The 13,456-nt window shown below is 40.9% G+C and overlaps 1 long non-coding RNA gene across 10 annotated transcripts in view; it reads left to right on the forward strand.

The window, feature by feature from the left end:
* LOC147010786 (uncharacterized) overlaps positions 1 to 13,456 on the forward strand; it is a 151,359-nt gene that overhangs the window by 58,859 nt on the left and 79,044 nt on the right. The gene's annotated exons all lie outside the window — the stretch shown is intronic.

Consider the following 13,456-nt stretch of genomic DNA (forward strand, 5'->3'; position numbering starts at 1 on the left):
GAGTCTTTTTTGGTCATCGGTGACTTTTGGGTCTTTTGGGTCTTTTTTGGTTTTTGTTGACTTATGGGTCTTCAGGGTATTTTGGGTCTTCGGGGACTTTGGGTCTTCAGGACTTTAAGGGTCTTGAGGAATTAACGTTCAAACAGGACATGATTAATAGGCATACAGTCCTCATGCACTGACGACGACTTCACGGCTTCACTGCCTCACTCACGGCTTCACTGCCTCACCGACAGTGCTTTTCACACACATATGTGTATGTATATATATTATACTGGGCGTAGTGGCGTGCACCTGTAATCCGGCTACTTGGAGGCTTGGGTTGGAGGATCGCTTGAGGATGGGTGCTCTGCTCTGGGCCACGCTATGAGAGGGTGTAGGGCAGCCCAGAATCATGGCGAAACCCAATCCTTATCCCTGTGTCGTAAGAGGCGACCAGGGTTGCGTCAGGAAGCGCATCCGGCGTAAAACCTATGCCAAATCAGTATGCGGATCATAACGGATGATCCGCTGTGGCGACCCCTAACGGGAGCAGCCGAAAGATGAACAACATGTGCATATATATATATATATATATATATATATATATATATATATATATATATATATATATATATGTACACACATATACATATATATACACACATATACATATATATACACACATATACATATATATGTACAGTGCTCCCTCGCTATATCGCGGTTCACTTTTTGCGGCTTCACTACATCGCGGGTTTTCAAAGATGAAGAGGCGCCTCCAGTAGAAGAGATTTAATGCTCTTCTTGGCTGTGCAGTACGACATTCATCTCATCATCGTCATCTTCATCGTCATCTTCATCGTCATCAGTACTGCACAGCCATCATCATCATCGTCATATCTTCATAGGTCAGTACCCATAATACGTTTTTTTTATATATTTTATAGTACAATATAGTATTTAAAAAAAAAAAATTTTGGTCTTAGGCTTTGCAGCCCCATGAAGTCGCATTTCCGATGAAATTTTTTTTAAATAACTGATTAATTGTGTGTGGCGAAGGTTAATATGAGTGTGTGGATGCTGTATAATGGTTTAAAATACGTTTAAAATGTGTTTAAATATAGTTAAATCATTAAATAAATATGTGGTTTCTACTTCGCGGATTTTCACCTATCGCGGGTGGGCCTGGAACGCATTAACTGCGATAGGTGAGGGAGCACTGTATATGTATATATGTATATATATATATATATATATATATATATATATATATATATATATATATATATATATATATATATATATAAATATATATATATTTATATATATATATATATATATATATGTGTGTGTGTGTGTGTGCGTGCGTGTGTGCGTGCCTGTGTGTATATGTGTGTGTTGTTTTGATTATAATCATGTTATATTGTGGCGCCGGGTATCGGCCGCGAGCACGACCGCTAGGTGGGGCGGTAGGGTCGACCTTACCGAACTAGATCTAGATCGTACCTCTCGGAATCTAGATCGTACCTCTCGGAAAACTCCGACAGGTACGGGTCCCTTACCGGACCGTGAATCGTCAATAATTCCACCACGTGGTACAGGGTTATTTGCCAATCTTCAAAATACCTAGAGATCCACGTGGCGAGTTACCGAGTATTCACACCCTCGACGGCCCTCGTACGAGTCGAGCCGTTAGCGTGCCCGACCCGTGCGCAACCCGAGCGGATGTTTGCCGAAGTTCCGTCGGTCCAAATGTACATTTACAGCGGCAACAGCCTTTATAATTCACCAACACGCGCTATGCTAAGCCAACGAAAGAAACACAGCAATGAACTGATACATTTCACAAATGTATTTATTTATAATGGGGGAAAGGGGAGAGCATGCAAGAAGCAGAGTTATCCGACTATAGAGATGCAAGTATGTACAGCAAAGGCATTTAGACAATTCCTACTTACAGACGGGCCCACCGACAGACACACACACACACACACACACACACACACACACACACACACACACACACACACACACACACACACACACACACACACACACACACACATACCCAGAAGTACATGGACCTGTCCACCTTGTGTGGTTCGGCGGACACGGGCGAACCAGGCCAGCGTCGAGATGCGATGATAGAATCCAGAGCTCCCTTCAGCACTCGACCCGGCAACCAAAACTCTCCTCCGTATCCCAAACAGTCGAGAAGGCAGGAGGTTTCTCCACCACTTCTCCAAGTCTTTGAGTTGAACGTAAAAGCGAGGGGCTGATAACTCCACACTCGTTCAACCTGCCTGTCAGATTGACCACAACCTTGCCCGCTCGATGGTCATCAACTATCTCAAAAGCTCTCTCGTTCACCGACAGAGAGATGGCGCACAACCGACTTGTGGTTCTTGTGGAGGAAGGATTTCTCGGTACCAACGCGCCGTGCCCTTATTCACCCTTCTCCAGGGGGGTGGGGGGGGGCGCCTCCGCCCTCCCCGCTCTCCTTCACTGGACGGTTTAGGCGCGCAGAATCGCTCGTCGCCCTGTCATTGGCCAAAACGGGCGGCAAGTCCGTCGATTGGCCCGGGAGCATGGCGACATCACGCGGGACCGCCTTTCTCACCGTCGCGGGGTCTGATTGGCTGAGTGGCAGCCACCTCACTCGTAGCATGCTGATTGGTCGAGGGCTGCCACGAGGCTCCTCCTTGAACTCCGCCCACCATGGCGTCGGCCAAAGCCAGGTGAAGGTGAGGGTGATGCTGGCGTTGTTGTAGTTGGTGTTGGTGGTATAAAAATAAAAGAAAACCCTGACTATCAAAATAACTCACAGCGTGTGTACATTTATTCACCCATTAAACAAGGGACAGGGAGCTATCTATCCACATTTACTTTTCGAAATAACTGAGCTATAGGACCTGTATGTTGTGTGCTCATGGCTTCCAGATTCGTAACAATATCTGTGTTGTATCATCTTGGGATTTCCATTTCTGGTGTTTCGTCCCATGTGCATAATAAATTATTAGTTTCTGAAGTTTGTACGTGTCTGATTCTTGCCATCTTTGTTCCATCAAATTTGGAATTCCTTGCTGGATTAAATTAGAGGTAATTCTAATGTTGAAAGCCAACATGGTTTGGACTTCACTCAAAATACAAAGTGCATCTTCCGCTCTGGTGTGGCTTTGCTGGAAATTGATTCAAGCACCGAGTCAACTTTGAAGCAGTCTGCTTACATTTTTTCAAGGTCTCTGCGTCAGCTATGATTGTGGTGGTGGTTGGATGGTTAGAGTGGGTGACACACTCTCTCTCTCTCTCTCCTCTCTCTCTCTATATGTATATATATATATATATATATATATATATATATATATATATATATATATATACATTTTTTTTCAACATATACATATACATTTTGTTATGGACGTTGCCTCTGGATAACTCCAAGAGAGCGGTGTGTCCTGAGAGACAACGAATGCCGACTGCAACCCTTAACTCAGGCTGGATCCTCGTGCCAAAAGTCACTTGACCGTGCCAGTGAATTAAGCATGGCAGACGGGTAATTGTGCCTGCGACTCCGTGGCGGTTTGTTATTTGGCTGAGTGAACCAACACCGCATGCTGCATAACATGGGCTACCATTACCATTGGGAACTCAGACCAATTGCCCACCAGGAACGCTATTTGGACCAACCTCAAGCAAGATAAATTGGGGCATATTCAACACTTCAAAAAATGATAACATAGCAAGCAAGGCAATAAAAAGAGCAGAAAGTGATGGGAGGAATGACAGTTGGGGAATTTCACACACGAAATGGCGGGGAGATAAGGAACATGCATGGCACGCCGTCTTCAGCACCAAGGACAATTCACGATCCGTCGCCTTCAGCTTTCTCCCCCGGAACAGGATACCCATAGCTGTGCAGGTCATTGCCTTGAGCGAACGGAACTCCTGCAGTTTCCCCATATAGCCAGGGAGCTGCCGCAGGAGGGAATAAGGGACCGTGAGGGGTGAGGGACCGAACAACGAGTCTGGACCATCACGCCATGGGCAATAACCTTGAAAGAGGTTGTTCAAGGTGCACCGGACCGTGACAAAAAGTCCCATTTCTTTTCTTATCAACCTCTGCATTCTCCCTCCCCCCCCGCCCCACCCCACTCCCCTCAACTCAATCTCTTTGTGTCATTCCTCATGGATCCAGTATTGTAGTTCTCATGTTAAGTAATTGTTCATAAGTGCTCCAGGATTGGGTATGATCGGTGGAGGGTAAGGGATAATGTACATGTGTTTCTGGTGGTGTAAATTGCTTGCCATGCATGTTCCTTATCTCCCCGCCATTTCGTGTGTGAAATTCCCCAACTGTCATTCCTCCCATCACTTTCTGCTCTTTTTATTGCCTTGCTTGCTATGTTATCATTTTTTGAAGTGTTGAATATGCCCCAATTTATCTTGCTTGAGGTTGGTCCAAATAGCGTTCCTGGCGGGCAATTGGTCTGAGTTCCCAATGGAAGTGAAAGGCGAAAAATGTCTCTGCGGGAACAGGCTCTCACGCTGCTGTGGGTGAGACAATCATGGAGAGAGGCAGAGAGAGGCAGAGAGAGAGGCAGAGAGAGAGGCAGAGAGAGAGAGGCAGAGGGAGAGAGAGAGAGAGAGAGAGACAGAGAGAGAGAGAGAGAGAGAGAGAGAGAGGCAGAGAGCGGGAGAGAGGCAGAGAGCGGGAGAGAGGCAGAGAGCGGGAGAGAGGCAGAGAGCGGGCGAGAGGCAGAGAGCGCGAGAGAGGCAGAGAGAGCGCGGCACAGAGAGAGAGAGCCAGAGAGAGAGAGAGAGAGAGAGAGAGGCACCGTCCATAACAAAATGTATATTTATATGTTTAAAAAAAATGTATATATATAATATATATATATATATATATATATGGAGAGAGAGAGAGAGAGAGAGAGAGAGAGAGAGAGAGAGAGAGAGAGAGAGAGAGAGAGAGAGAGAGAGAGAGAGAGAGAGAGAGAGAGAGAGGGAGAGAGACAGAGAGAGAGACAGAGAGAGAGAGAGAGAGAGAGAGAGAGAGAGAGAGAGAGAGAGAGAGAGAGAGAGAGAGAGAGAGAGAGAGAGAGAGGCAGAGAGAGAGGCAGAGAGAGAGAGAGGCAGAGAGAGAGAGAGAGAGAGAGAGAGAGAAAGAGAGAGAGAGAGAGATAGAGACAGAGAGAGAGAGAGAGAGAGAGATAGAGGCAGCGAGAGAGAGGCAGAGAGAGAGGCAGAGAGAGAGAGAGAGAGAGAGAGAGAGAGAGAAAGAGAGAGATAGGCAGAGGAAGAGAGAGAGAGAGAGAGAGAGAGAGAGAGAGGCAGAGAGAGAGAGATAGAGAGAGAGGCAGAGAGAGAGATAGAGAGAGAGGCAGAGAGAGAGAGATAGAGAGAGAGAGAGGCAGAGAGAGAGAGAGGCAGAAAGAGAGAGGCAGAAAGAGAGAGGCAGAGAGAAAGAGAGGCAGAGAGAAAGAGAGGCAGAGAGAGAGAGAGAGAGAGAGAGAGAGAGGCAGAGAGAGAGAGAGAGAGAGAGAGAGAGAGAGAGAGAGAGAGAGAGAGAGAGAGAGAGAGGCAGAGAGAGAGAGAGAGAGAGAGAGAGAGAGAGAGAGAGAGAGAGAGAGAGAGAGAGAGAGAGAGAGAGAGAGAGAGAGAGAGAGAGAGAGAGAGAGAGAGAGAGAGAGAGAGAGAGAGAGAGAGAGAGAGAGAGAGAGAGAGAGAGAGAGAGAGAGAGAGAGAGAGAGAGAGAGAGAGAGAGAGAGAGAGAGAGAGAGAGAGAGAGAGAGAGAGAGAAAGAGAAAGAGAAAGAGAAAGAGAAAGAGAGATAGACAGACAGAGATAGAGATAGACAGACAGAGAGAGCAAGAGAGAAAGAAACAGACACACACACACACACACACACACACACACACACACACACACACACACACACACACACACACACGGAGAGGGAGAGAGTGAGAAAAAAGAAAGAAAGAGACAGACAGACATGAACTGGTTCCTCAGTTTTGGGGCTCGCCCCACCAAACTTTCTGTGGAACCTTTTGGGGTCATCGCGGGTGTTTTAAGGTGGGTGGGTGGTTTCAGAAATTTCTCAATCCAATTATGAATTTGAATTCCCAATCATATGAAGCTGCTGTCGCGCTCAGCATGTAAACACATTCATGGACTCTGCATTCACAATTTCGCCAGTTACCACAATATTCGCGAGCTCGGCAATTTCTCAATGCAATTGAGATTCTTGGTTTCCACCCCGTCAGATGCCACAAATTTTCGCTCACATTCGTGTATTCGGATTTTGCAGTTCCGCCATTTACCATGTGTAGAAACATTACCCACCTTATGGTGGGGTCAGCTACAGTACATTTTTTGCCCAAGTCCTTCACAAACCAGCTGTTCAACAAGTTCCATCTGCCACTTGAACACATCATCTTTCACCACACCAATCACAACCACGAGGCATTTGAATGATCCACACCGGTCCTGGCAATATGCAGATGTATTGAGAAGATACCTGTTGGCTGCACAAATGTGTGGAAATTTGTTATTTGAATTGGTTTGTTTAATATTCAGCATTTATACAACGTGAACATAAAGTCCTTGTGCAACTTTGAACTTTTATAACTTTTGATGTACCCTGAACGATAAAACCCCAACTACGACGATTAAATCTTTCACATATAACCTTGTACCTCAAGGACTTGCTCTTCTTCGATTGTGTGACGGTTCTTGAATGAGGTCTTCCCAGACAAATAGATTGGTAGACATGGACGAATTAATTGGTCACCTCATTCGCCTGGCCTGTCCCCACTACATTTTATGGGGCTATGTTAAACTGTTGTTTACGCATCAAAACCACATTCTTTGGATGAACTTAGGGCTACGATCACAAATGCAATTCAAGAAATTACTCAACAGCAACTAGAGAATGTTTTCAACAAAGTTGGAATATCGAATTGAACGATGTATTACGAAAGATGGCGGTGATGTTGAAGCCCCAAAATTTGAACTGTATTGAGTAAAACCTTGATGAATTTTACTTTGATGCACCATTTATAGTTTGTTTCTAAATCAAGTTATTAAAACTTATATGAAAAGTAATCAAAATAAATAAAACTTCAAAGTTTCACAAGGAGTTCATAGACACCCTATATACCAGGTGGAACGTGTTCCCTGAATATTGTGGGTCGAAATTTGATTGTTACTGCTGTCCTGCGACAGTGTGACGATGTCTTGCCAATCAGAAGCCTCAAAACGTCCACCGAGACTTGCAGTCAGGTGTTAAAGACCTTCATTCTAAGCAGACACACCGAAGAGCGCAACCTCCAAAATTCTATTTGATTTACAGTATTCGTGTTCCCTAGTTTATTTGTATACCATGATTGTATATCATGCATCGTTATTTAGCTCGGCAAATGATGATGACGATGATAGAACATGTCGTTTCCCTGTGGGGTTAGGGTATGGTGAAGGGCATCATGCACTATATCTATATATATACATATATTCTCTGCTTTCAAAGAGTGCAAGCTGCTTTCTTTGAGACACCGGATATATGAATATGAGCAGGGTGACGATTGTGTCTTGAAAAATTACCTGCTTGGAACTCTTGCCTTCTGAGACTATTTCGGCAGAGAAGATGGTGCCGTGAAGGGAACGAAAAAGTGAAAAGCGAAAAGGTAAAATGGCTCGAGTTGGGTGAGGAGACAATGCAGAAAGCAGACGTTTTTCCTTCTTGTGGGATAAAAACGTCTTAAATTTGATCACAGCATACTATGTGTTCCCATTAATAATCGCAGCATTCCTCGATTATAGAAATAATGGTCATTGTTCCAGCAAATAAGCAAAACTTCCAACTCCCCCCCCCCCTGCCCACCTCATGCCAACCCTCGTTATAACTCGGCCAGTACTCCCTTCCCAACTACTCCAACCTCTGACAGTGTGAACGCCTTAGGCAGGACCTGATCCAAGCCAGAGTATCCCGGCCGGGTGCGCACTGGGCCGATGGGGGAGCGGGGCGCAAACAGGCCGGTGGGGCTCACGATTCTCAGCACCTTGCTAAACATGATGATGTGCAGCTCAACAAGGTTGACTATTGTGCCCTGAGGAATATGCATATCCAGGTATATTAATGCATATTCAAGTATATTATAGCTTTATGCGTGCGGCCGAGAAGGCAGCAATTCATGCCCCTTTTGGCTCCTTGCGCACAAGACATTCCTTTCTCGCCAAATTCCTCGCACCCACAAAACAAGGTGGCGGGAGCACGATGGGGTAGCGTTTCCTCAGTCGTGATTAAAGGCAAAGAGTCCCGCTAGGAAACCGGCTTGTCCCCACTGCCGTTTGAGCACCCTTTTTAGTTTTTATTTATGGTCTGCGGGATGCACCGTGCCTTGTACACTGTAAATCAGTTGAGCGCGTCACGCACTCGGGCCTGCAGGTGAGCGGTCTTCCTTTCCCTGCCCAGTGTCTTTGGCGAGGTTCCCAGCATAGTGCAGCCATGTACTTAGCCCGTGGAGGTGTAAACGAGCACCGTTAGCCTACCGCAGCTGACCCCCGAAAGCCAAGGGCACGGTGACCACGGAGGTGGGGGGTGAGATGCGCGAGGGTAATAAGATTGGCACTCCAAGCCCGAGTCGGTTGACCTCTCTTTTCAAGGCAGCGCAACTGCGGTCTACAGACGAGGGGGAGCGGTAAATGTGATTTTCCGATGCCTAGGAAACAAATCCCATCTCCGCTACAAAGCACTGTCTTACACCACTATAACTGCCAAAACACATGACCTTTGGTCCTACGTAGGGTGCGAGGTGGTGAGGGCACGTGAGGATGATCTGATGGCAAAATTTGATGCAAGTTTCGCTTGGGCTTAGTCTTCGACTCACTTTATCCGAGTGCACACCTGGGGATCATCGTGTGCAGAAAAGGTGTTTGTGCTGTAAGGATACGAACCATTCATTCCATGCACTGCTTTGTACTTCATGTATAACTTACCTGCAGTTACGATCCTGCACCATGTGGTGTTAGGTTATTCCAGTAAAGGTGATGTAGGTTTCTAACAAGCTTGGTTATCGAATTTCAATTGTAGCTTAATTTTTCTATGTGGTACATATAACACATAAATCGCCTCTTCATAATAACTTTAACTGAACAACACTCACTCTTATGGAACATTTTAAAACTTGTTTTCTGCTTCAGACTTCATGATCACCATTGTATCCCAATAATACAGGACTACCCTTAATGACAACTTCCAAACAAAACAGCAACTGAAATCATCAGATCTACATATGCACACAGCAACAACCAGAACAATTTCAAAAATATCAACAATCCACACCCACTCCCTGCGAGACCGCCAGGGAGGTCATATTATTATCTTTATGATTATTAATACCATAGCAGAGTACCCATGCTATGGACAATATTGTTCCAAGCGTGCAACAAATTCTTCTGAATCCCTGACGCGCCCCTTTATTTGTGTGGTGTACAGGCACAACAGACCACTGCCTCGATCGCTCCCAAAAATAAAATTAACCCGGGTTACGTATATGATGTGAAAACATGCGTACTGCTTATGTGCACATAAAATACATTGTGGTTATATTGCTCGGATAATTCCAATTACACACACCCTCTCCCCCAGAGGAAGAAAATGCCAAAAACATTTTTCAAAACTTGATGGAATCAGCCAAAACTTGCACATAGACTTCAAGGTGTCCTCATTAATCCCTGAAAGTTTCAGCTACCTCGGTCAAATCATCCCCGAGGAGTAGATGATACATACATACATACATACATACATAATCAAATGGAAGACCAAGAAGGAACCTGAAGAACTTAAGAGCAAAGATGGAGTCTTGAGGAGGAACCTGGATAGGATTTGAGTTTCAGCTGCTACTCCACTACCCCCAAACCCATCCAGGTACAGCCAAGTGAGCCTTTCAGAAACATTTCTGCAATAATTCACTTCTTCTCGACAGACAGATAAAGAAAGAGAAATAATGAGTAAAAGAGAAGAAAGAAAAGAAAAATCCAGAATTAGAATGAATAAGAGAAATGTGAAAAAGTAAAAAGAAGTGAGAAAGGAACAAACCACAAAGATGTCAGGAAGAACCCAGGTCGATAGATTACAACAGTTAATACCCAGGCTCAAATGCAGCAACAGGTACAAGCTACCAGAGGTCCGTCAGCAGAGAAGCACAGTCCACACAGCATTTTTACATACAAACATACATACATACATAAATACATACAAACATAAAAACATACATACATACAAACATACAAAAACACAAACATACATGCAAGCAAACAAACATACCAACATACAATCACAAATACATATCAAATACATAAAAACATACATACAAACAAAAACACATACATACATAGAAAAAGAAACATTAATACATACCTACATACAAATAAAAATACATAAATACAGACATACAAACATACAAACATAAAAGCATACATACATGCGTAACTGCATACAAAATACATACGTAAATACAAACATTAAAACTGACATACAAACATACATAAATATTAAATACATACAAACATACATGCATAAATACAAAAATACAAAGCAACATTCAAAAATACAAACATAAAAACATACAAAGATACATAAATGCATACAAACATATATATATATAGATATATATATACATATATATATATATATACATATATATACATATATACACATATATATATATATACATATATACACATATATATGTATATATATATATATATATATATATATATATATATATATATATATATATATACATATATACACAAACCGGGCGTAGTGGCGTGCACCTGTAATCCGGCTACAAACATACATAAATGATATACAAACATACATAAATGCATACATACAAACATACATACATACACACAAAATACATACAAATGTAAATACATACAGAAATACATTTAATTCTATACAGGACATACATACATATAAACATAAATAAATACATGTGAAAATACATATATACATAAATACACACAAAAATACATATTTACATACATACATCAATACAAAAAAAACAAACATACTTCAATACAAACATGCATAAATACATTTAAACATTCAAACACACATACATAAATACATTCACACATACAAATATATATGTATACACACAAACATAAAAACATACATACATCAATACATAAATACATACAAACGTACATACGAGCATACATTGATACATACACACATACAAACATATGCATACTTACAAACATCAAAACATACAAATATGCGAAGAAAAAATACAAACATAAAAACATACAAAAACACATACATACATAAAAACAAACATAAAACATACATACATGTAAACATAAATACATAAACATGTTAACTCAGCTTGCCATCCTTCCGAGGTTGGCAAAATGAGTGCCAGCTTGCTGGTATCCTGTGTCGGAGTGGCGACCTGTCCAGGATTGTGTCCAATAGCCAAGGAAACTGCTTAGGCAGCACCAACGCTCTGCACAGAGTATGGTCCCGATGGATGGATGGATAGTTATATACATAATAAAAACAAACATACTAAAACAGATACATACATAAATGCACACAAAAAACATACAAACATAAATAAAGACATATGTACAAACATACATACAAACAAACAAACATCTAAACATGAGAACTTACATACAAACATACATAAATACATACAAACATTCACAAATACAGACAAATGTACAAACATTAAAACACATACAATCATTAATACATAAAAACATACATAACAACATACAAATACATACAAACATACATGCATAAATACTGACAAACAAACAAATATATATATATATATATATATATATATATATATATATATATATATATATATATATATATATATATATATATATATATATATATATATATATACAAGCCGGGAGGCGACATGGGTGGTTGCGACATAATTGCATATAGTCATACAGTTTTTGACGGATCGGGCTGATAATTTTGACAGAGGTTGATTATAGTGCGCATAAAAGCCTGGAAGGCCATTTTTGATTTTCGAAAAAATAATTTTTTTTATGATTTTTCAAACATTTCAAAGTCCCGTTGCTAGACAACGGTGGTGTCCATAGCAACGGTGCTCAAAAGCGTAGAACTAGATCCTGGTATGAACCTACCTGTCAAGTTTCATCAAAATTGGTTGACTCCTCTGGCCTCCAGAACTGTCCATTACATACAAATAAACAAACAAAAACAATGACGGTAAATAGACACCTGATTTTTGAAGGACTACCATTTGAAAAATAAAACCGAAATAAAAAATCAGCTCGAGTAAAATTTTCTAAATATCTCGAAGTGTTTAATTCCGAAGTCTCGTTTCTCCACATTCAAAACTACAGGACAAGTATTGAAAATACCGTACGCGGTTTTTCGGCCACTGCATAGCAACGGGTGGTTGCTTAGCAACGAAACTCAAACGCGCACACTCCCAGCGCATATGGCACCTGTTCGCCAAGTTTCATCGAAATCGGTTTGCTCGTTTGTGCTGTGCAGCCTCGCGTTGCAGACACACACACACACACACACACACACGGAAAACCCGACAATAAGGGTACTCTAGCGACCACCCAATAAATACAAACAAACATACACACAGAAATGCATACATTCATACAAACATAAATAAATACATACATGCAAACATAAATACAAACATACAAAAATAGATAGAAACAAACATACATTAATGCATGCTGTACAGTATATACAACCATACATACATAAATACATTGAAGCAAACATATAAACATACATACATAAAAACATAATACATACAAACAAACATACAAATATATATATATATATATATATATATATATATATATATATATATATATATATATATATATATATATATATATATACAAACATACATGAATGCATGCATACAAACAAAAATACATTCATAAATACAGACATACATGCAAACATAAATACAAAAAAATAAAAAAACCAACAAAATACATAAATACAAACAAACATAAGTAATATTGTACAGTACATACAAACATAAATACAAAAATACATACAAACACAAATACATACGAACATAAAAACATCCATACATCCATCAATACAGACATACAAACATACATAAATACATTGAAACATACATACAAACTCAAAATATAAACATACATAAAAACATACATACAAACATCAATACATGCAAACATAAATACACACACAAATGCATATATAAATACATATATACATACAAACATAAATACATACATAAAAACAAACATACAAACATACATACATGCATCAATTAATAAATACAAAAATGCAGACACACATACAAACAAACATACATACATACATAAATTAATAAATACAAAAATACATACAAACATACTGTACATAAATCCAGACTGTGCAGTACATACATAAATACATACATAAATA

This window comes from Eptatretus burgeri, chromosome 16 (genome assembly GCF_056783735.1).
Source record: "Eptatretus burgeri isolate ZD-2024b chromosome 16, Ebu_testis_v1, whole genome shotgun sequence".
In the NCBI taxonomy this organism is placed as follows: Eukaryota; Metazoa; Chordata; class Myxini; order Myxiniformes; family Myxinidae; genus Eptatretus; species Eptatretus burgeri.